Consider the following 22,999-nt stretch of genomic DNA (forward strand, 5'->3'; position numbering starts at 1 on the left):
GCTCGATATAAAAATTATTAGTCCAGGCAATTGTTTTATTCTATTTTTTTAGTTTTCTTATAACACATAATTAATATTTCATCATAAATTTTACATTTAATTACATTTTACATTATCGTAATTAATTACAATTCTATTCTAAAAATTTTATAATTTGTTTTCATAATTATATTTCAGCTTTTGTTCTTTTTGACATTTTTACATTTTTTGATTCAGTTGTTATGGTTTTCCCATATATCGTTTTCATTAAAAGACATTGTATAGCAAAAAGAGTAAGATAATATTGTTTAGACCGAAATAACTATAATTTTTTACTTAATGATTGTTATTAATGATACTTAATGTGCAGACGATGGACAAAATGATATGAACACTTGACGTGTACACAATAATTATTTATTAATAAGATTATTCGCAATATATTGCCTGTATCAACGGAATGTTGTCCCATTTTGGTACCAAAATATCCGTCCAAGTGCTTCAACTCTGTTCTAAAACTACACATTACGGTCCAAATATATTGAGACTGACAATTGTTCTGACCAGGGCAGATTTCTAATAACATTCTTGTGCTTCTCAAATCAAACCAAATCCTTTTGGATGTGTATGGCCGCATTATCATCTTCGTGTTCGGCAGCAGTATGCTAGTCACATTGATGTGATGTGAAAGGACCAGCTGAATACCTCGATATTGTCGCCCAAATCATATAACAGAATGCAAATTGACTGTAGCCCCATGCTTGACTGTAGAAAGCGGGTGTTCTGGATCTTAGGGTTCTCCAGACATTCTTCCAATCATCAAATGTGTAGGTTTTATGATCATTACACCACTTCTTTCGCACTTAGCCTTGGCTTCCGTTATAAAAGGTTTCGCAATAGCAGCCCTTTCATGAATACTATCTCTGTGAAGCTCCGAACGTGTTTTTTTACAGTTACTCAAACTTTTGCTACCACTTTTGCTGTGATAGTCTGCCCACAATCCTTTTTAATATTCGTAGATCTTTGTCAGTTAACTTTAGAATTCGCCCACTATTTCCAATTCGGTGATGATTTTTTAACAGGTTTAATAGTACAGCTGGTTAAACGTTACACAATTGAATTGTTTTCGTCAGAGACACTCCTGCTAGCCCTCCTAGGACCTACGGTTTTCCCTCTTTCGAAATCTGAGATCATACATTTCACCGATTGCGTATTTTAATCATCGCAAAACAAAGTTTGCACTGAAATATAACCAACAGAACTAATCATGTAAAGTGAGAAATGCATGTGCGTCATTTGTCATTTTATCAGAATAAACCGTTAGAACGTTGAACACATCGTTTATCTTTCATATTTTATTTGTTACAGTCAATAAAATCAAAATCTGTGACTGTTTCATTAGTCTAGTTCATCATTTTTATGTATTTTCAAAATCACTGCATATTTTGCATTGTGAATTATTTCGTTCATTTTCCTGTCCCAGTAATTTTCATAAATGACTTGTTAATATTCACTAGTTATTATTATTGATATATAATACTGTTTATTATATTTTCGAGAAAGTGTAATTTTAAATTCATTCCGACTTCATATCAATTTCTACCATCGATCTTATCTTACGAAATTCTCTAATAAAAACTCAGTCATCTTCGACGTAACAGCTTATATTTCAGGATTAGCTAAAAATATCAAGAATAACTTCTGCAGGTCATAATACGTCCGTATTTTCCTCCCCCCTTTATCGCTTTCACCCCACACCCCGCTTTTCCGCCGATGACGTCTTAAATACCGGCATTAAACCACAGTTCTCTGCTCCTGCTCTTCTCCGGGCTGTTCCGTTCCCTTATTGGGTACGATTTTCGGCCGCGCTGTTGACACATATTCCAATTTCTCAGTAGATTTAGATATTTTATTTTTGTGTGAATATTAAATCTAATATTTTTCTCTTCGTCAATATAACTTTCTTCAAAATATATACAACACTGATTTCCATTTCTTTTTCTCGTCACTTGATGACAATTTCACAAAACTGCTGACACCGGATAGATACAAAGATATTATACTCCTTATTATATATCGCTATTCGTATTTCAAGATTCAGATTCAGATTTGATGAGCATTAATCATTTAAATTTCATTCAATCAATAATTGATGACGAAATGCTAAATTCATATCCTGAAATACAGAAGTTCTATTTCTACAAACTAATGGTTTTCAGCTGATTTGTAAGGAATAGCTTTATACGTAAGATTCATTAAATAGATATTTAGTAAAATAACATTTTTGAAACTATTTTAAAAATAATGGAAGCATTTGCGCAAAGCATCCTCAATGAATATGTGATAATATCAAAAAGAAGGTAAAAAATTATCATTTGTAATATTGTAATGACTGGTTAGTAGTTGATAATTGTTTAGTTAGTAATAATATTTTCTAACTAATATATGTACTTCATATTTTATGATTACAAAATTGAAAAGATTACTTCGGAAAAGATATTGCTATATTTTTTAAATTAAATATATATCTAGATTGTTGTCATGCTATATTAAAAGTAACAAAAAAAGACAATAAAAAATCGGTATAGCGACCTAAACTTATACAACATACAATTGTATGATTATCATTTCCTTGTCGGTCGGGTTAAATTCGGCAACGTCGCGCCGTTATCATATGTTACGTAGGCCCAGTGACGGCAAGGGTGTTTCGGTTCAGTAACCGGCCTTCGGAGCGCGCAGACGCTGTACGACAGACACCTCGGTCGATATCTGTCGTGTGAACGTGACGATATTCGTAGCGTTTCCCAGTATTCCTGCATTGTGGAGACGAGCGCAATCGTCCGCACTGGTCGAAATCGTAGCTTTTTTTCGCCAGGTCACGCCATATTTGTTACCAGACCCCCCAGGTTTCCATTTTTGGGGAGCCCCTCGTCCGTTCAACCCTTTTCGTTGGCTGACAGGTTGACAATTTACGTCTTCATGTACGGAATTGGAATTTTTAATATATTATCACGTTTTGTAATCATTGTGAAATGATGCCATTAATAATATTGAATAGATTTGCTAGAATGTTAAATATTAACACTTAAAGTAATATAAGTTGGTTTCGATAATCCAGTTGTTCAATAATAGAATTAATATGTATATTTCCTTTTTTGTATACTTTCATTGATTTAATAAAAGATAAATTAAATGTTTTTTATAAAATATATTTGATCTTTAGATATTAAGGGATATTTATTTGGAGGTAGTTCGTTCCAATAGATTTTGTATTTATAATTATTATAACAATTCACGATAAATTTCTCTAATGTTTCTGACATTTGAAGACATAAACAAATAAAACTAAACTGGTCCTACATTTCCAGTTTCCCCACTTCCAAATCGAACCGAAAATCCTATTGCAAAGTATATTTATCCGTTAACGCCCTCTAATGTCTATTAGCAGTTTTTAGCTAACTGGATCTTTACGAAAAATTTTACGAAGGAAATTGAACTTTTACTTTTAAAATGTTTTATGATTTAAAATAAGGACGCCCTCTATACCTAGTTTTTCATAACGAGGTCGTTCATTTTTATGTTACAGATAATTTAAATTTAATAATTTAAAATTATTTAGAAATAATTTCAATTTATTTCTTATCGTTGATTATAAATCACGAGTGGTTCTAGTTCAGAAGTTCTACTGTATCCTTTAACCTTAAAGCCTTTTAAACTAATAATTCTATATAATATTATTTGAAGGTAGCTTAATCTACCGGATTTTGGGCTTAACAAAGCCTTTTAGAACATTATTCTCTTATAATACATATCGTATTTTTGATCTCTTTTGTTACATTTTTCGCACAAGATTGTAATATTCCGAAATGCAAACTCGCCTCACATATTAGCTTACTCTGGAGCCGAGTCCGTTCCCATAGAAATTAGATTAAAAGTTACTTTTAAAGTAAAGGGGCCTAGAGGTGTAACGTCAAGGGGGTTAATATCGTTTTCCGCTTTCGGGATATTAATTGTGTTTCGGAATTAACCCGATTAACGTTCTGCGAGACGGTTTTAGATATTTTAATAATCCTAATACTTGTTTTAGTAATCTAAGTTTTAGAAAGATATATATTAAATTGAATTCGACATTGTTCTTATTTCAAATCCTTGTAATTTCATTAAATGATTTAATTTTCTACAACTTGTATATGTTTATTACACAATTTTCATATTATCATATTATTATCATGTTAGCATCACTATAGCCACTGGTTTAACAAAATATTTGTGGAATAGTTAGGCAGCTCAAAGTTCCTTTTCAAATCAATTAAAAGAACAATAATAGCACTCATTTCTATAAATTTTATAAAAAATAAACCTTAAATAAAAGAAACTGTAGCCCTACAATGACTCACAATAAAAATGACGATAATCAGTTCCACATATGTGTTTGGTCTGATATCATTTCTGCGTTCCTATTCGTAGTAATAAAAGTAGTTTAACTAATTCATTGATTTAGTTTTCATTCAGAGACACTATCTATATAGATTCACTAATATTCAGACGACGAATACGTAGACTTCTACGCATCTACATTACAATTTTTATGAAATAATGCATCTTTCAGTGTAATCTACCAATAAAGATGTATTAGATGTATTAGTAAGTGTTGAAAAAGTCGATATCGATAATTATTGTCGCTATTTGACCATATTTATATTAACATTAACATACCCTTTTTCAATCATCAGTGTTTTAATTGACAGCTTATTGTTTTATCGGTCTTTATGGCCATTGGTGTTAGTTTTTTACAAATATTGTCAAACAATAAGTGAACCACATAGTATAGAAACCACCCATAATATAGAAACATTTATTTCGGACATAACTTGCTTATAATCATATTTTCTTGTAAAATATTTTCATGATTAAAAAACCTCAACATTTTTCATGTATTAAAATGAAAACGAATAATGGTATGAACATAATGCGGAGATACATGATTTGCATTTTCTTATACAAGCCAACCCTAATACGTATCGATTTACGTTCGCCCGCCAAACCGTTTATTTTTAATTTGTATCGCTCAACTGTATAAACTACTACAATATGTGAAACAAATATCCGCAGGAAAACTTCAGGCAACTGAATCGATCTGGAGGAATCAAAAGTAAAGCTCTAAAACAATTTTCTAATCTCATCTATTTCGGTCAGTCCGTTCAGCTCTCCCCCGCATCGGATTTCGGTCGCCTGCTCTCAAGGGCTGAAATTTCAAACCCGAACCAAATAGAATTGACCGAAATATGCGGACGCCGTCGAATCTATACAAAAATGCGATGGAATGGAGTGGAATTACGAAGTTCATCGTCATTGATGGGGAAACAACGAAAACAAACACGGGTCGGTTTTCGTTAGCAGTTTGGTTTATTTCTGGGTAAATATTTTCAGTTTGTTTGTACACAATTACCAATTGAAGATTGTTTGTGGCACTAGTTATTTACTGTGAAACAATAATTTTTGTTCTTTTTTAGTATCTATCTATCCGCTTTAGTTTATAAAAATAATTCCTCATAGATTCTACCTTTAATTGGTAATCAAAATGAGCAAGAACTATTTCATTTTATCATTTAACTTATATTTATTTCGATTTCAATGAAATTAATTGAAATTAACAGAAAGATCAGGTCTCGTGCAGTTACGTGATTACAATTTCTGTATAAACCAGCTGATAATTATTTTAAACCGTCATATTCTTAAAAACACTCTGATTGTTGAAGTGTATCTTGTATGTGAATGTGTGTCGTTATTGCAATACTTTAATAATTAGTTCAAATAAAAAAGTAAAAATATATTGAGCTTCAGAAAACATTATAATACTGCCTCAACTTGGAAAAGCTGAAGCAATTCAACACTTTACTCATCTCATATGTCATCAAATCAAAACATTTTCTGTCGTTATCGTCATATCAAACGTCATGTCATGATACAGAATTTGTAAAGGCTTCAATCCACACCAACAAATCTTAGAATAACATTGATAATACAACTAATGTTTGAATACTCATTGGTAGGGTCATTTCTAAACATCATCAATCCAGGTTATGATCGAAGATCTGGCCCATTGATCAAAATTGTACTGTTTAGATCTAGATAAGGATTGCTTCTTAAATAGATGTTTATTTAAGTGCGCACATCCATACAAATATCAATACATTATTCCATATTTCAACCCATAAAAATGAGAAGAAACATTAATTATCTTATATAATTATTTTAATATAGCGATTTTGCTCTATCGATGATACAATAATTACTTGAACCAATTAAAATGTATATTCCGGGTTATGAATATAAATGTTCTAAAAATCGACTTTCATTAAGATTCGGGTGGAAAGTAAGAAAAAACAGATGTCTTTATTATTATACCCTTCAATTAGTTTAATAAAAATGACATATTTGTAATAATTCCTGACTTCTTGAATATCATAATCCGATAATATTGGCCAATCATAGCACGACAAATTATGACATTTTCCACATCAACGAATATAAACGTTTACAGAAAACAAAAAGCTAACCATAGGAAAACAAAATAATCAATACTATTTTGTTGTAAAATGTTGTCTGTGGCAGTGAACAATAGAGAACAATATTTTTATCTTTATTTGTTGTTAATTTTAATTTGTATAACGTATTATTAAGTATTGTCGACGTGTTCATTTCTTTCAGGTCTATTATCTTTAAATATATTCCCTTAACTTTAAATAATAGTAAGAAATTATAAATTATTTATATAGTAATATTTATTATAAATGTTTCAAAGACAGATTCTATAATTTGTTAAAACAATATTAAAGGCTCAATGCTGTAAATAAATCTGGAGCAGTGGTTAAATAAAAATAATTCATAAGACTATCCCATTTGCATTTTAATTCTGATAAAGGCCGACGGTGCTCCCGAGGTGGCACTTGAGATGGTAAAGGGAGGGCGTTTTGCTTATTCGCTCCATCTCGCGGTTCGTCTTAGATTAGCTTTCAAAATGGCGATGTTGCCGTACTTATTTGAATAGGAATAATTTATAAAATGTGTTTTTGGTTTTATTGTGGATTTGCTTGTACATTTTTAAATGGAATATGTGGCATTTTATCGTATTCTTTCATTCTCACATTGTTTCAAAGATAATCTTATGTTTATTGGGCTATTCACAATTACAAACTCCTTTTATATCTAATTCGTCGTAACGAATCCCTAATTGAATCATTATGTTTGCTCAAATCAAGCAGTTTTACCACAAATTTGTTGAAGTTTAGTTTAAATTTAGTTAATGTAACATTTTGAAGCTTACGATTACTATACGTATTTCGATTTTGTTCTCAAATTTTGCCATTTTTCTTTGTTTGAAGTCAATTTTTTTTTCACAATATAAATATTAATAAACACTTTATAATTTTGAAAACATTCACAGATCTAATTCTAGCTCTAATTGAAATGTTTTATTCTAACTTGATTTTCTTTCATTACCATTACGTAACAAAGTAAGTTGAACCCTTCTTGGTAGTTAACGTCCCTTTAAGAAACAATTTTCAACATATCTGTCTTCTGCTTCTAATTTAATCCTACTAATCTACATATATCCATATTCAAGAAACTTAGTGAGTGGAGTTTTGTGTTTATTATGGTTTTATTATTATTAATATTTCAGTTCGTACGATTAACAATGTCTATGGCAATAGCCTTTTATTTTCTCATCATATCAAATATTTAGCATTTATATTATTATATTATTTTCTATACAGCAATACACTTCTTACAAACGTTCTAATTCATGCCCCAAACTATATTTTATCTTATATTAACAGTAACTTAACGAATATAGTATCTAATGATAATATGTATACTAAACTATTATTCTCTATAAAACTGCATTAGTCACTTCCGAATAAACACAAACAAAATAAGCTGAACGAGTGCTTCTAATCTATAATAATTAATGAAGGTGTTCATTTTGACTATTTTAAATGTTTAGATTTAGTATGAGGAACGAAAGGATAATTCAGATCACTACATGTTGTTATTGAAAAAGATCGCCATTGTATAAGAATTACAATTTCATTTTATCAGACATTAATAGCACCAATTCTCATGAAACATTCCTATAAAGGGGTAAACATATAAACATATAGATTTAGACAGTTATATAAACTAAAGGAAATATTAAACCACAAAGCTTTAAATCTTATATCAATTTATTTCACATACTTTCTATTAACTACACCTTACATTTATATTATTTTAAAAATCCATGATATGTCCTTTAGACAGCTTGCATTTTTTGTTAATTTTTCAAATAACTGTAATGTCAGAACTGTATGTAAATATATCCATTTTTCATGCCTTAACTATAATATTCAAACAAACAATCTACAAAATTAGCGTGATTATATTATAACATTTTACTAATAATTCATGCCTTATGTACGCATTTTCGTTTTGTCTGCTGCTAATTTTCTTTATTAAGTAAGAAATAATTATATAAACAATAATAAAAGAATAATAGAAACATATCCTAAAAAACACCACCTAACGACTATACTGGTAAAAAATAACGCGTGGCTACTGCGGCCGCACCACCTTTAAAAGTTTTTTTTAATAATCTCTTAGAATTTCAACAATCTGCCCGTAGGCAATAAATATTATTTTATGTTTGCCGAAGAAGGTCTCTTCAGTAAGTGGTATTCTGTACAAATTTGTAATCTAAATCTTATTCTAAATACTATTCTAACTTATTCTAGGGTTTATTATATCTCATTCCATGTGTCTATTAATCAGTTCGTATGGAAGTTTGCGTTTGAGCTTACGCACTTAACGCGCTCATTTAAGTGTTTGGCGGCTTTATTGGGATGCAGTAACAGTATTTCAGAATACTTTGCAGCAAGACTTCGAATCACACTCGTTATGGGTTTTAAGGAGATGTAGCACTGAATTAGTTTGTTGAAGACGTAATATAGGTCATCGCCGATAACTCGCAACACTTTATTCGGGAACCTCTGAAGGATATATATGTTATGCAGTGGATGCAATATTTTTTATCATTTAAATTTTTGTTATTTTGGTTGACTAATCTGTGTATTTGTTTTGTTGTTCCGTGTTTATTTCGGAAGCCAAATTCATTGTATGGATCTTGGAGGTTATGGCTGTACTTTATTTTTGTGGTCGTATTTGTAGATGTCTCTAGACAATAGTGTAAAATCCGGCAAGGAATAACCATCCCAGATTCGCCAGTATAAGACCTATGTAAGACCAGATGTTTTCTGGGATGGCATCTAAGTTGATCACTGGGCAATCTGTAGCTTAATGCCGAGCACCATTGTTAAGAGCTCACGTTAAAACTCAGGTTTATAAAAGGAGGCTTTAAAAATATATTTCGTTTTTTTTTTCTAACAGGTAATTGAAGGGCCTGCTTTGTACTTGTTCCAAAAGTTATCTTTGGGCGTAATTTATTAGGATTTTTATATTATTCTCAAATATCTTAGGATGGCGGATTAAAACAAAAGGCTTATAAAAATAAAATGAAATACTATGATCCCTACAAAGACTGCCCGCGTTGAAACATTAACAGGACAAAGAAAAACTAATATTCCAGCCGCGGACCAGTAAAGTTTGCCCTTAATAAAATAACAAATGCTTCCTCTGTCAGAATTTATATTCGTTTTCATTATATGCGCCGCCGAGATAAAATGATAAACGAGTTTTTCTTTATCAACACGAAAGTTTTTTTTATCCATTATTCTCACTTGCTAAAATCCGATTCTGCGAAAAATAATTACGGTTTTCAACTGACAATTTTATGTGCATATGTCCCGGCTTGAAATAAATAAACTTTATCAATCGAAATAAAAACCATTAGAAACAACACATTTTTTGGCAACGATACATAAGTTTTTTATTCTGTAAAGTTCTTTAGAACACGAACTTACTCTAAGCTATTTCTGCGACAGGTTAGCTGTGCGAAAATATTTCTCGTATCGAACAAAAAAAGTAAATAGTCTTGAATAGAAGCAGCTGCGTAAATATAATAACTGTCTTTAACACGAGATCATCGTATGTTGCTAAGTTAAAAGCAATAAATTATATCGGGATTTTATTAAGGAGGAATACTGAACCATTTAAAGAATTTAGAGTTTATTGACTCTTAAACATGATCGGTGAATATTGTCAGCTTTAATTACTTTTTAATGGCTTATTTTTGTATAATATCGTTTCTCGCCTACCTAATAAATAATGGTCGTATGGTCGTTGTCGAAGCCGTAAAAGGATATTATTAAACCAGTGTTTGTCAAAAACTCAAAGGAAACGAAAGCTGAATAAAAGTGATTTTACGACAAACCTAGCTCGATTATTTTCTTGTAGTATAAACAGGGGAGAAATCCCTTGTTACGTACCAAAAATAGTTTCATACGCGTGGGTTATGGCTCTGTTAATTATTAAAACAAAATAAATTCAATTCAATTTTCAAGTATTAAAGGCTTGCATGTATACTGATCATTTCTTCATTAAAAAGGCATTTATTGGGATACATTGACAATATATATTAATCTGAATATTTTCCATTATTTTCTACAACTTTTTCCAATCTTTCTGGCAACATCCAATTATCCACCCATATTCGCGTATCTTCAGTATTTCGTAACCAGTCATACATCGATCTGAACAAGCAGTAATCAAAAGGAACTAGATCTGGTAAGTACGTTCAGTGCGACAGGAACAACAACATAATAACTGTTTAGACAAAATTATAACTCTATTTGGAGATGTTTAAAGAGACTTATAAGACCAATTCAATAATGTGTTATTTGGTTAATATTTTACATTATACTAAATATCTTTTCTAAATGTCTATGTCTGTTAGTACTAGTTACTAGTCTTATTAATTCAATTTAGGCTCCGCGTATACTGAAGACCACGCCTGGATCAGGTCTTCAATTCCATTGATAATTTTTCAATTATACGGTCGAGCAAAACCGGTTTAATGGTTTAGTCAGATTCGAGCAACTTACAAAACATTCTTCCCAATCCTTACAGCCAAACAAACCAAACACTTAAGTATCACCTTCTCCTGACTTCGGCCATGAATCATTGTTCATGATCATTGTTGTACATGATCCACATGTCATTGGCAATAATCATTCGTTCAAAAAATGCATCGATTTCGATATCTTTAACATCAAGTTTTTCGGACAGAAAACTAGCTACCCGATTCTAATATTAACCTTTTGATAAAAAAGGCCTTTGGGAATATCAGGTCTCAGAACGTAAGACTTTTAGTTGAGTAGACGAATAATTCTACCTTTATATCTATACTATTCTACAAAATGTATATTGAGCTTAATATAGCGTTATTAAATAAGTACTGCGGGAAAGACCACTGCTTGAAAACTATATATTAAGAAAAATCGAATTGTGAAGTCTTTTGAAGTATTCAATTAAGTAGTAAATAAATCACTAATAGCTTGTTTAATAAATTAACAAAATTCATTTGCAATATGCAATTTTATTATCGTGTTTTTTCTTCAGATTGAAAACTTTTCCTTATCTATATATCTTACCGCTTTCCTTTTTCAGCATTTACTCGTTCCAATAATACGAATAAGACCAACTTCTAATCATTTTACAAACAAGCTCACTTTGTTAATTGTTTATATAAAGTCATACCACTGATGATTGTATAATATATTATAGATTTATAGACTATACAAGGGACTTCTCAGTTAAATTGTTGAGTACAAAAGTTGAACTCTTCTGCTTGCCCAGAGGACATCGATTCCACCTATGTTTTCATAAATGTTGTGCTTTTATGCTGTAAAATAATTTAGTCACGCTTCAGCATTGCAGGTTTTTTTGTTTGATACTCGTACTCATCAACTGTAATCGGTAATAATCTTCTTATTCATCAACTTCGAACTTATGGTAACGAAGGCATTCTTTAAACCGCCTCGTACTTAACGTTCCTAAAACTGCTAAACCACTTTTTTTATCGATGTACGGTGAAGTTTTCAACAACTTCTTGACATCAAAACAACTCATTGATTATCAGTAGTAGTTTTTAACCGACTTCGAAAAAAGGGGTGGTTCTATGTTCGGCTGTATATTTTTGTTAATGTATGTTCGCCTATTTCTCCATCAATTGTGGGTCCTATTGGAACCAAATCAGGATCTGTTGGGGGAGCGGGGAAAATCGAGGGATATGCTCAAATTTCAAAGGCACATACAATGTTTTCACGTATTTTTTATCTATAATAATCAGATATTTGTGTATTTCTGAGCTGATGTGACGGAAAATCGGAAAAACCATTCAGTTTGCATTTTAAGCATAAACTGTAGCATATATGACGTCATACAAATATTGTGTACAACTGCTTCTATGGTGTAATAGTTAAAGCGTTTAGCTGCCAAATGGAGTCGCGGGTTCGATTCCCGGCGTGGACAATAAATTTTATAACAACACAGTAATAACAACAGTTGTTCAGTTAGAACATTTGTTAAATCACCTAGACTAGGTAGCTGATCCGGGGGCTTGAAGCGCACCTTTATTCCTATTTCTCCCCATACGGGCTGCACCTTTATTTGGCCTACCAATTGTAATATTAAGTAAAATAACTGCGTAATTTATTGAGTAAATATCTAACACTAAAAATGTGTAAACTATAGCTATAAGTTATTATAATTTAATAAATGAGGAATACATATTGATGTATTTTCTCGCACACGTCTTGCTTGTGAATTAATTCAACTACATAGGAAACGTACTAATAAATTAATTGTAAATTAAGATTGTACTAAGCGTATCTAATAAAGATGTTATAAAAAATGTAACATTAAAAAGAGGAAAATAGAATATTTTTAACAAAAAAAAATGAATCGACTTCAAAAAATAAATAAGGAACTCACTAAAAATGTTAAAATAATCAAACTTAGATTTTAAACACAAAAAAAAACATTTTAAAATAAAATATGTACCTAATAATCGTTGTAATAACTAAATAAAGATAAATAAAAACCTTATAATATAATTTTGTGACATATACATAAAACGAAATTAGGAACAAAACAAATCTAATTTGTTGCTGGGCACCGACTTCAAAGTGATCACTTTGTAGAAGTTGAAATAATATTGTAAATAGATAAATAGGTTTAGGTAGGTATTAAGTTAAATTGTGTGTATATATATTAGAATAGAAAATAAGTGTAGTAGATAGGTTAAATAATGTTTTTATTTATTATTATTTAGTTATTATAACGATTATTAGGTACATATTTTATTTTAAAATGTTTTTTTTGTATTAGAATTCTAAGTTTGATTATTATTTAATTTTTAGTGAGTTCCATTCAAGTCGGCTCAATATTTTTTGTTAAAAATATTTTTTATTTAGCAATTTATTTTGTTGGCTCCTAAAATGCTAAAGGAAATATTTCTACTCAAAATAAATAAAACACATAAAACAAAAATGTATGTTTATATTTGAATCATAATAGATTGTATGAATTATTAAGACTGCAGAAATTAAGTAAAAAATTTTTCAATAAAAACACTAAAACCTATATATTTTTATCGTATTACATTCCTTTGACCTCTCCAGTCACTTTCTGTTTCTTTTTTTTACCAAACGATTTGGAAATAATAGCGTAAAAAACAAGTTCTTTTCTCTGTTTTTTCACCCTGTCTTTTCTGTGAAGTTGGCTTCCCTAATTGCCCGAATAACAGATGGCCAGGGGGGCCCGTAAGAAAAAGAAACTTCAAGGGAGGAAAAACTAATTTAAGGCCCTTGTTACAAAGGGCGACAACATGACAAAAGGAGCGAAAAGCCAGTAGTTGCAACAACATCCCCATTAGCTATTTTTACGACTTTTTGTTCTTTGTTGCTCATACATGAACTCCAACTTTGATATGTTTAAAGATCCGTTTTAATGACCTGTTTAAACTTATACCGTTTCAGTACGCTTCCGGACGAATTAAAATATTTTATCTTGTTCTACTTGCTTGTTTGTAATTTTTTATTAATTTGTTATATATTAGGATGAATTATTAATCTAGCTATGTTAGTAAGATTTCTTCCTAATTTTGCTCTTACCGTCCAAGAGCTAGATAGTTATTTCCATTATTTTCTACAACTTTTTCCAATCTTTCTGGCAACATCCAATTATCCATCCATATTCGCGTATCTTCAGTATTTCGTAACCAGCCATACATCTGAACAAGTAGTAATCAAAACTTTAATATAATTAATCATTCATTCATTAAGAATTTTAGAATTGTTGAAATAGTGGTTCTTAGTATTATGTCATGTTTAAAATTACAACCTACTAACAAAATTGCTACGTATAAAAATGTTAATTACTACGGAATAATAGTATTATATTAACATTCTAATAAGTAACCGTTCAGTACGTATAACAAATAACAGTCAACGAGATCGTAAACAAGTTCCGGTCCTGAAAAAAAAATACAAAAAAGCCTTATTCAAAGTTAAACAAGATTAGATTAGTACTGAATGATGAACTTGGTGGTTTACAATAATAAGTTATAATAAAAATAAATTAACATAGAAAGTATGAAATTAATGTTAATCATATGAGGGTGGTCCAAATATGATCGAGACAAATATTCTGACGCGTTTATTTACTACTGAAAAAATTTACAGAAATGTACAGTTTTTCTAGGTATTTCCCCTCATTAGTTACGCATTTTATCCATATTTCCGGAAATTTTTTGTTGTCGGTATCCTTGAAAATAATTCCCTGAGTAATTCGGCTAGCCATATGCGCACGAACTCCTCTACCTCGTCGTCGGTTTTAAATCCTTGACCTCCGGGGGCTACTTTCAGTGATCCAAACATGTGGTAATTGCTGGCTGATAAATCCGGACTGTGGAGGGAAGGGTGTTCCAGTACCTCCCACCCTAATTCCGATATTATATGCAGTCTCATCTTCAATAGTTTTGTTTAATATTCTATTTTCATTTTTGATTTGATGAAATTCACTTCCAAAATCTCTTAAACACTTATGGAAGCTTACAACTAGATGTCGAGTTGAAATTGATATTTTTATAACTGACACTATAACTTTTACACTGACAAAATGCATAATAAGTAAATGCATGAATTATTGGGTGTAAACCCAACTGATAAACATCAAACATCCCTATTGAAAAACTTAAGTGTTGATTCTTATTTGTTTACACGTTAAATACTGGAAATCTATAAGGGATAGATTAATTGAATAATTTAAAATCGATACGATATTTACCGCATTTACCCGAAATATTTTAAGACCAAAATCCACCTGATGATTTTTAATATTTCCTTTAAGTTGAGTTGTTCAAGAGCAATAAACGAGTATTTTATTTTAACATTATTTCCATTATTTTATTTCTATATATATATATATATATATATATTCTGTTATACATTAATTTTTATCTAAAAAAACAAACGATATCTAGGATTATTTACCTGAAAGAAGGCTTTTATCTGAAAGACCTTCATGTCCGTTTACGTTAAAACTGCCAGGGCCAGTTTGGTAAATCCCAATGTTTCTTTTTACTCAGTTTTTTCTCCTTTGGGTCTGTGAGAAGTATCCTTTGATCCTCCGAATTCTGAAATTGTTGATCCGTTTTATATTACTTGTTTTTTTTTGGCTTTGAAAAAGTTTTTTAATTTTTTATCTTCAATCATCTGTGAAAAATATTTTTTAATTTAGTTCCATTATATGTAGTGCGATCAATAAAACAGTGAACTCACATCATCTAAATTTATAACGTCACAGCATTGCAATGTTGCCGCATCAACTTTGAGTTTTACTTCATTTTGACTTATAACAGAATTCTAATTTAAGTAAAATAATATTAAGAAATATAATTTACTTTAATATTATAGTACGTCTAACGCATATATAAATAATCGATGGATTTAAACTACAGTTTGTAGGTTAGAGTTGTTGTTTTATTATATTTACATTTAATTCCTTTGCACACCACATATGAGTAGAATTTTATGCTCGTTTATTATGTAGTGTTATCTCCTGAAGATCTAATCCATATAATTAACAATTGTATATCCAAGTAATGTATTTTACTTTAATTAGAGAGCAACTTTACACCGTTTTACATTTAGTTCTTGTTTCCTTCATTGCAATGTTTCCTTATCAAATCATTTTGATTCACTGTATTTCTCCTTGGTTTCTTCTGTTATCACCTGTGTAGATTGTTCTTGATAATATTAATAATAATTTTCATTTCAGTCAAAATATGCAGTGTTAGGAAGAAAGACATAATACATTGTGACCATATTATTCAGTCATCTACTGTGTATCTTTTTTAACCTGTTGCAAAAAGTTTGTTGGTCCAACGTTTCTTTTTTAAATATAAAAGTATCCTCTAGATACACAAATTGAAATAATAAGTCTTCATTGATTTTATTATATAATTTTAAAAGCAATGCCTGGAATATCCATTAAACCGAAATAATGTTAAAATAAAATAATCGTTTATTACTCTTGAACAACTCAACTTGGGTTATCTTTACACTATTTAAATAATATGTTCTGTAACAATGTATGAAGGGATAATTCACATTCCTCAAAGAGCTGCATATCCCTAATCACCTATCATAAGTTTTCTATAGATACTTTTCAGGCTAACAGTTTCCTTTAAAATAATTGTATTTTATCATGTTTATGCAACATGCTAAAAAAATATTTGCGATAAAACTGCAAGAGCTTAATATTTAATAATATCCAACACTTACCTGTCCAACGCATTTTACTGGCAAGAGTCTTTCTTTCCTATTCGAATAACTGACTAACAACATGGCTTCGGCATTTTCAATCAGAGTATTTATAAATATTAAGTAATTATTTGAAATTTATCAAAACAAGCAAAGCGCAAAAACAACGTTTGTCGATTTATAACTCATCGATAATCGTATCAGGATGGGTAAGACTTAATATATTCTTAAATAATAGTAGGTACATTAAATTGGCGACTCATCAACAATTCAAATGAAAGCCCCAAATATATTAAAATGTAAGGAAACAAATATAAAAATTAGAGAGATTTACAAAGGATATATTAAAAATTACTGAATGCTCGATGTTACAGCGAAGTGGTAATAATTAAACCGGTTCCTAGTTTAAACTCGTCCGGTATATCCAATTTTGGTTCAGGATATGCTGACAAACTTATTACACTAATCTTAAATAGGTCGTTAGTGACTTGTTATCGTAAACGTCAAGTTCGTATATACCGTAGTTGATTTAGTGATGCAGATATATCGATTACATTGCAACGACGACCTAATTGGTATTGGCCGACTAAAATGTTATTATATATTTCTTCCATTAGTTATTATAGCGGTTGTTTTATAAATGATTGGTTAATATATCATATTTTGTAGTATAGTAATATACAGTGTATTAAATAAACTGTATTTAAATATACGTAAACGCTAAATTACCACAATTATTTTCAATTAAATTCGATTTTATTAATGCCGATATGTTCCATTCTATTAATTGATTGAAGATATATTTTAAAGTCTCCTTTTACCAACTATGAGTTTATCTGGACTGGGCCTAAAAGCATTAAGCCTACCGACTGGCGAGTAACCAACTTTAGAAATCGTCCCAGAAGACATCCGGTCTTACCCAGCCTGGTTACTGGCGTGACTGGGATCATTTTCCTTGTCGAATTTTACAGTCTTGCCTAGAACATTCACAAATATTTAACAATCATTAACATAAACTTACGACCATGCCCGAGCGAGATTCGAACCGGCAACAGTATAAAATCTTCTCAAAACCTCTAAATAATACTGGTCGGTAATATTTTACCCTTTTCAAGATATAATTGATATGAATGACACCAAATGCATTTCAAGAAATTGTGGCAATCATAGAATACATATAGGTAGCAGTTGAGGGCAGCAGTGATGCATTTAGTGATTTATCATACTGCCCTTGTATTAATTAACAACAAAATAATTTCGATTTTAGCAGAACAGATTTTATAAATTATATTCCAAAGGGCGTTATTGCAACATTTTTCTTCTTTTGGCATTTGAAATTATGTTGAACTAGAAGTTTAATTATGAATATTAACAAGAAACGCAAAATAAAGAATAGTAATGTAAATATATCCGAAAATGGCGTGTATTCTTATAACATATAATTTATATAAAAAACCACACACCGTATATCAATATTTATTAACCATTTAAAACTTTTTTCAGTTTTAAATAATACAAATTAATTGAATTAAAAGAAGCCATCAGGTTACCTCATTTTGCAGTTAAATAACCAACAAAATAATAGCAAAACTTGGCGAGAACTACCATTATCAACATCTCAAGAAAAGCCATTGATCAAAATCAATAGATACTTGGACGTCAATTGACAAAAAAACAACCTGTTTCTCGATTACATTATGACACACGATGAGAAATAGTTTCTGTACGAAGATCGATGACAGACCGTTAACAAAAACGTTTTGCTTCATCTAATGAATTTTATTTTGATTTATAGCGTTTATTTCACGCCAAGATAATAAAGTAAGGGCAGTTCAATTTATCAAAAAGAGAAGCAGTCACCCCTCACTTGTAGTTTAGTACTTTGTACATACATATTTGACATATAACTATGAAGTAATATTGATATTAAGTCAATTATTTTATTACAATGGCAATAAATGAGTTATGTACTTATTTATCGTACTTAGCACCAAAACTATAAGTTTTGAAATTGCTAGAAGTTTTCTACAGTTTACTTCCATAAATTCAAACTTGTCTGATGGTATAATTGATTCATGGGCTAATAAATTTAATTTATTGCATTTATGTTATATTTCTCTCTATGTATGATGTATTTAAAACTTATTTTAGAAAATTTGAGAATAATTTCCCTCAGCTTGTTACAACAATCCGTCAAAATTCTGAAAAACAAAAAGCAATTCTCCAAAAATATTCTTTGCGGGTAATGTAGATCTTTTTAATTGGTAAATATCGTTTCCCACAAATTATTTTTTTAACTATTAGTACTTTATTAAGTAATCGCTAATATTTACGGTCATTTACAAATGAAAATTCCTTTTGTATTAAAAAAAATGTAACAGTTTGACGGATAATTTCTAAATAGTTAGGAACTATCGACCAAAAAAAATGGAAACAGTCGAGTGGACTAGTCACGATTAAAACAAGTCAAATAAGGTAATGAATTGAAAGAAGCAACTGAAACAGTCCATAGTAAAGAGTAGTCGATTACTAAACAGTCGACAATCCTTTTCAGTCAACAGTTCCCAACATTACTAAATGCGAAACGATCTATATTTTTTATGGATTTTGCAACATATGGCCGGACATCATCATATTGGAAATTCCTTGATAGAAGTTCTGCTTTTTATAACTACTTGGCTTTAACGCTCAATTTGAACACGCATAATAATTTAGTTCGATTCTACCTTCTATGTAATATGTTATTCTATGATGATTATTCTTCCGTATTCAAATTATTTCAACCAAAAAATTTCTAAAATACTTTTAACAAAACTATGTCCCCATCTATAAACTGTCGCAAACCTTCCCAAAGAATTATTTCCGCTTCAGTGCTGTTTAATTTTGTAGCGTTTGTTAAAAAATTAACCAGATATCAGTATGCTTTCGCTAAGTTCCCCGCTCAATTTTCTCCGTTTTTGTCCTGGCGGGGAATTCGCACTCCCCTTCCCTTCAACCCCTGTCCATATTAAAACTGTCCTTTCAGAACGTCCCCATAAATAAACTCGGTATTTAGGTCTTCCCATTTCAGCTCTGGGCTGTTTTCTCATTTAGAGTTCTCCCTTCTCCTCCCCCTCCTATCTACCGGAAATATTTAACGCCAAAAAGCAAGCAAAAGTTTATTTACTATTTCGTTTTTGATACTTTATAAATGATACCAATCTTCATAAAGTGAACTAAATTAATTCTTAAAAATACTTTAGCTTTTCCAGAATTGTCCTAAAAACAAAGAAACCCAGAAATTAATGGAAGTTTCTTTAAATTAAAGCGTTTTCTTAACAACGTTATTAATAAATAGATTTAAATTGAATAATTATTTTTTTAAGTTCGCAAAGTTATGGGTCAGGGACAATGATATGATGTTTATGGTGAAGCCAAACAAATTTGTTTTCGTTAGGAAAATTTCTACGTTAAAGATGGACCTCACCCGAACCACCCAATAATTGAAGATGTTGATAAAATTCCTAAAATTATCGAGGTATATCATCGACATATTTCAACTCGCGATATTGCCACGGCGGTAAGCATCGACCATAAAACTGTTTTGAACCATTTACATAAGGCTGGATGCAATAAGAAGACACAAAGCAAGCTAATTAAAAAAACGGCCAAAAATATTGATCTGGAAAATCCTTGTATTCCATTACAATAATGCTAAACCACACATTTTTTTTAGTTATCCGACAAAAATTTAGAGATTTCCCCGGTCTCAATACCATTTGGGTCGATCTCTGCATTGTTTAAATGTAACTTCAAAAAATACTTTGAAGATAATTTGGTCCAAATATCGGGGAAGTTTTACAGTTACCTAATTATGATTTTACCAGAATCATGACAAAAAGCCATCGATCAAAACGGCGCATATTTTATAGTTATAGCACCTGGATTTCGCTTTAAAACATTAAGAATAGAATACTTTTTCCTCAACCCATTATAATGATTTGTATAGTATGTAATATTTGACTATTGAATTCTGTATACTAATGCTAAACTAACTGTAGATCACAATAAAATGTAACCTTATTTCGTAATGTTTTATCCATATTTCATCAGCAGGTTCAGTTTCGAGCACAAGTAAATTGTACCTCACAAATACCTTTAAAACGAAAATACTATAATTTCACTAACTCCTAAATTAATTAATTTTAAATCCAAATAATATTACAAAAAAAAATTCGCCATGATCCCCTGTTAACTCAATTTAGTTTAGGGTTTTTCCAATTATTTTACTTCTTCGAAGTAATAAGTCTTCTCAAGACACTCAAAATAGGTGTTTGTTTCAATGATGGCCTTCGACCCGAATCTTTTACTAACCCTTTCTTCAGGTTTTGAAACAGTAGAAGGTAGCGGTGAGCCCAATCTGGGAAATATGCTCGACAGTGTAGCAATTCGTAGCCTAATTTATATATATTTTTTGCAACGCTGACTATGCACCCGTAAATTGTCTAAACAGAACAACACTTGTTCTTCGCTAAGTGCGGTCGTTTTATTTCCAATTAATATTAAAAATGCCGGCTTACTGGCACAGTGCTTAAGGCGACAGGACGGTCTTCTTGCTGTTGCGATAGTTACGGATTCGAATCCTGCTGGGGCATGAATGTATGTGATTGTAATTGTAAATGTCTTTATAGACAATAGTGGAAAATCCGACAACGAATAATCATCCCAGTCACGCTAGTAACCAGGTTGGGTAAAACCTGATGTCTTCTGGTATGATCTCTAAGTTGGTCACTGGCCAGTCGGTACGCTTAATGTCGAGAACCGTGGTTCGGAGCCCGCGTTAAACAATAAGTCCAGTACAGATAGACCCTCGTTGGTAACAAGAGATAGATATATCAAATAAATGGTAGATATATGAAAAAAATCAAATTTGTCCAAGAGCGCTGAATAATATTTGTTGGTGATTTACGCTTTTGAAAATAATCGATATGAATACGCCGCGTTCATCCCAAAAAGCTGTGGTCACCAAACGCACACAATTTGGCTTTCATTTTTTTTTTTTTTGAAAGGCCACACTCAGTTGAGATGCCTACAGATTCGGTCACTTTCAGTTCACTCATTCTCCGATAGCCCAATATTCCATTGATTTTATCGACGATTTTTGGCGTGAGGACCCATTTTGGTCAAGCTGACGATTCCGAGAACAGAGTCTCCATAATATTTATGATAGTCTTTCTATGGTCTAAGTAATAATTTTTTGTGTAAAAACAATTATCAAAATCAGCACTCAATTTTTTTTTACTTTTGCTAAAATTCGAAAGGTTGTCTGCTATCAGTGTCTGCCAGATACTATTAATAAATGACAGTTGACGCCAGCAATGATATGTTTAAAATTACTGCTCGGAAAATTCAAGAAATCACTGACTTATCAAACTGCTTTCATATTATCGACGATATCATGAATGGATATAAAACTACATGTTTTTGTATTCCCCAATATAAATAAATACACTTTAGTATTTGAAGCAATTCCTGAAGCATCTTTATTTTGACTAAGACGTAAAAAAATAATGAAGTACATTCTATTAAACATTTGTTGTTAATTAGAAACATTAATACATACTAATATTATTTATGCCACTGAAAGATGTTCGTAATCCATGTTGTAAAAATTAACTCTTACTTTTAATTAAAATTAAGATATATATACAATTTTCACTCAAACTATTATATTAACTACTATATATAGTTTTTAGGATAAGAAATTTTAAGTATAGAATACGTCAGTGTATGTGTCCGGCCTTTTAAAGGTGAAAGATCCAACCAAACGGCTCGTACAATCCAACCCTCAGAATTAAAGTAAATACGCTTGAAAACATATGTTTACTTTTCATTAATGTATATAAATTCCTCTTTGTTGGAATAAATAGGGCATTTTAAACTACTAAAAACGTATTTGTTTTTGTCTATTTTCACTTCATAACGACTACAATCGCCGAAACGCAAATAAGCATTATAACATATTTATAGTAAAAAAAAAACATAAAATAATTAATACTACTATTCGAAGCATCCGCAAATTATAGATAATGCAGAATTATATTATTTTAAAATTTGTGAATGTTCTAGGCAAGAGTGTAAAATCCGACAAGGAAAATGATCCCAGTCACGCCAGTAACCAGGCTGGGTAAGACCGGATGTCTTCTGGGATGATTTCTAAAGTTGGTCACTCGTCAGTAGGTAGGCTTAATGCTGAGGACCGTGGTTCGGAGCCCACG

The 22,999-nt window shown here is 30.8% G+C and overlaps 1 protein-coding gene and 1 long non-coding RNA gene across 7 annotated transcripts in view; one reads left to right on the forward strand and one right to left on the reverse strand.

Moving 5' to 3' along the window:
• Positions 1 to 22,999, reverse strand: part of LOC143206937 (uncharacterized) — a 194,632-nt gene that overhangs the window by 160,727 nt on the left and 10,906 nt on the right. The window lies entirely within an intron of this gene.
• The window catches only part of bsk (mitogen-activated protein kinase dJNK), an 82,325-nt gene that overhangs the window by 32,452 nt on the left and 26,874 nt on the right, over positions 1 to 22,999 (forward strand). The window lies entirely within an intron of this gene.

The sequence above is a fragment of the Rhynchophorus ferrugineus genome, unplaced genomic scaffold (genome assembly GCF_030347505.1).
Source record: "Rhynchophorus ferrugineus isolate W39M unplaced genomic scaffold, kcgeb_rfMv2 rfM1, whole genome shotgun sequence".
Taxonomy (NCBI): Eukaryota; Metazoa; Arthropoda; class Insecta; order Coleoptera; family Curculionidae; genus Rhynchophorus; species Rhynchophorus ferrugineus.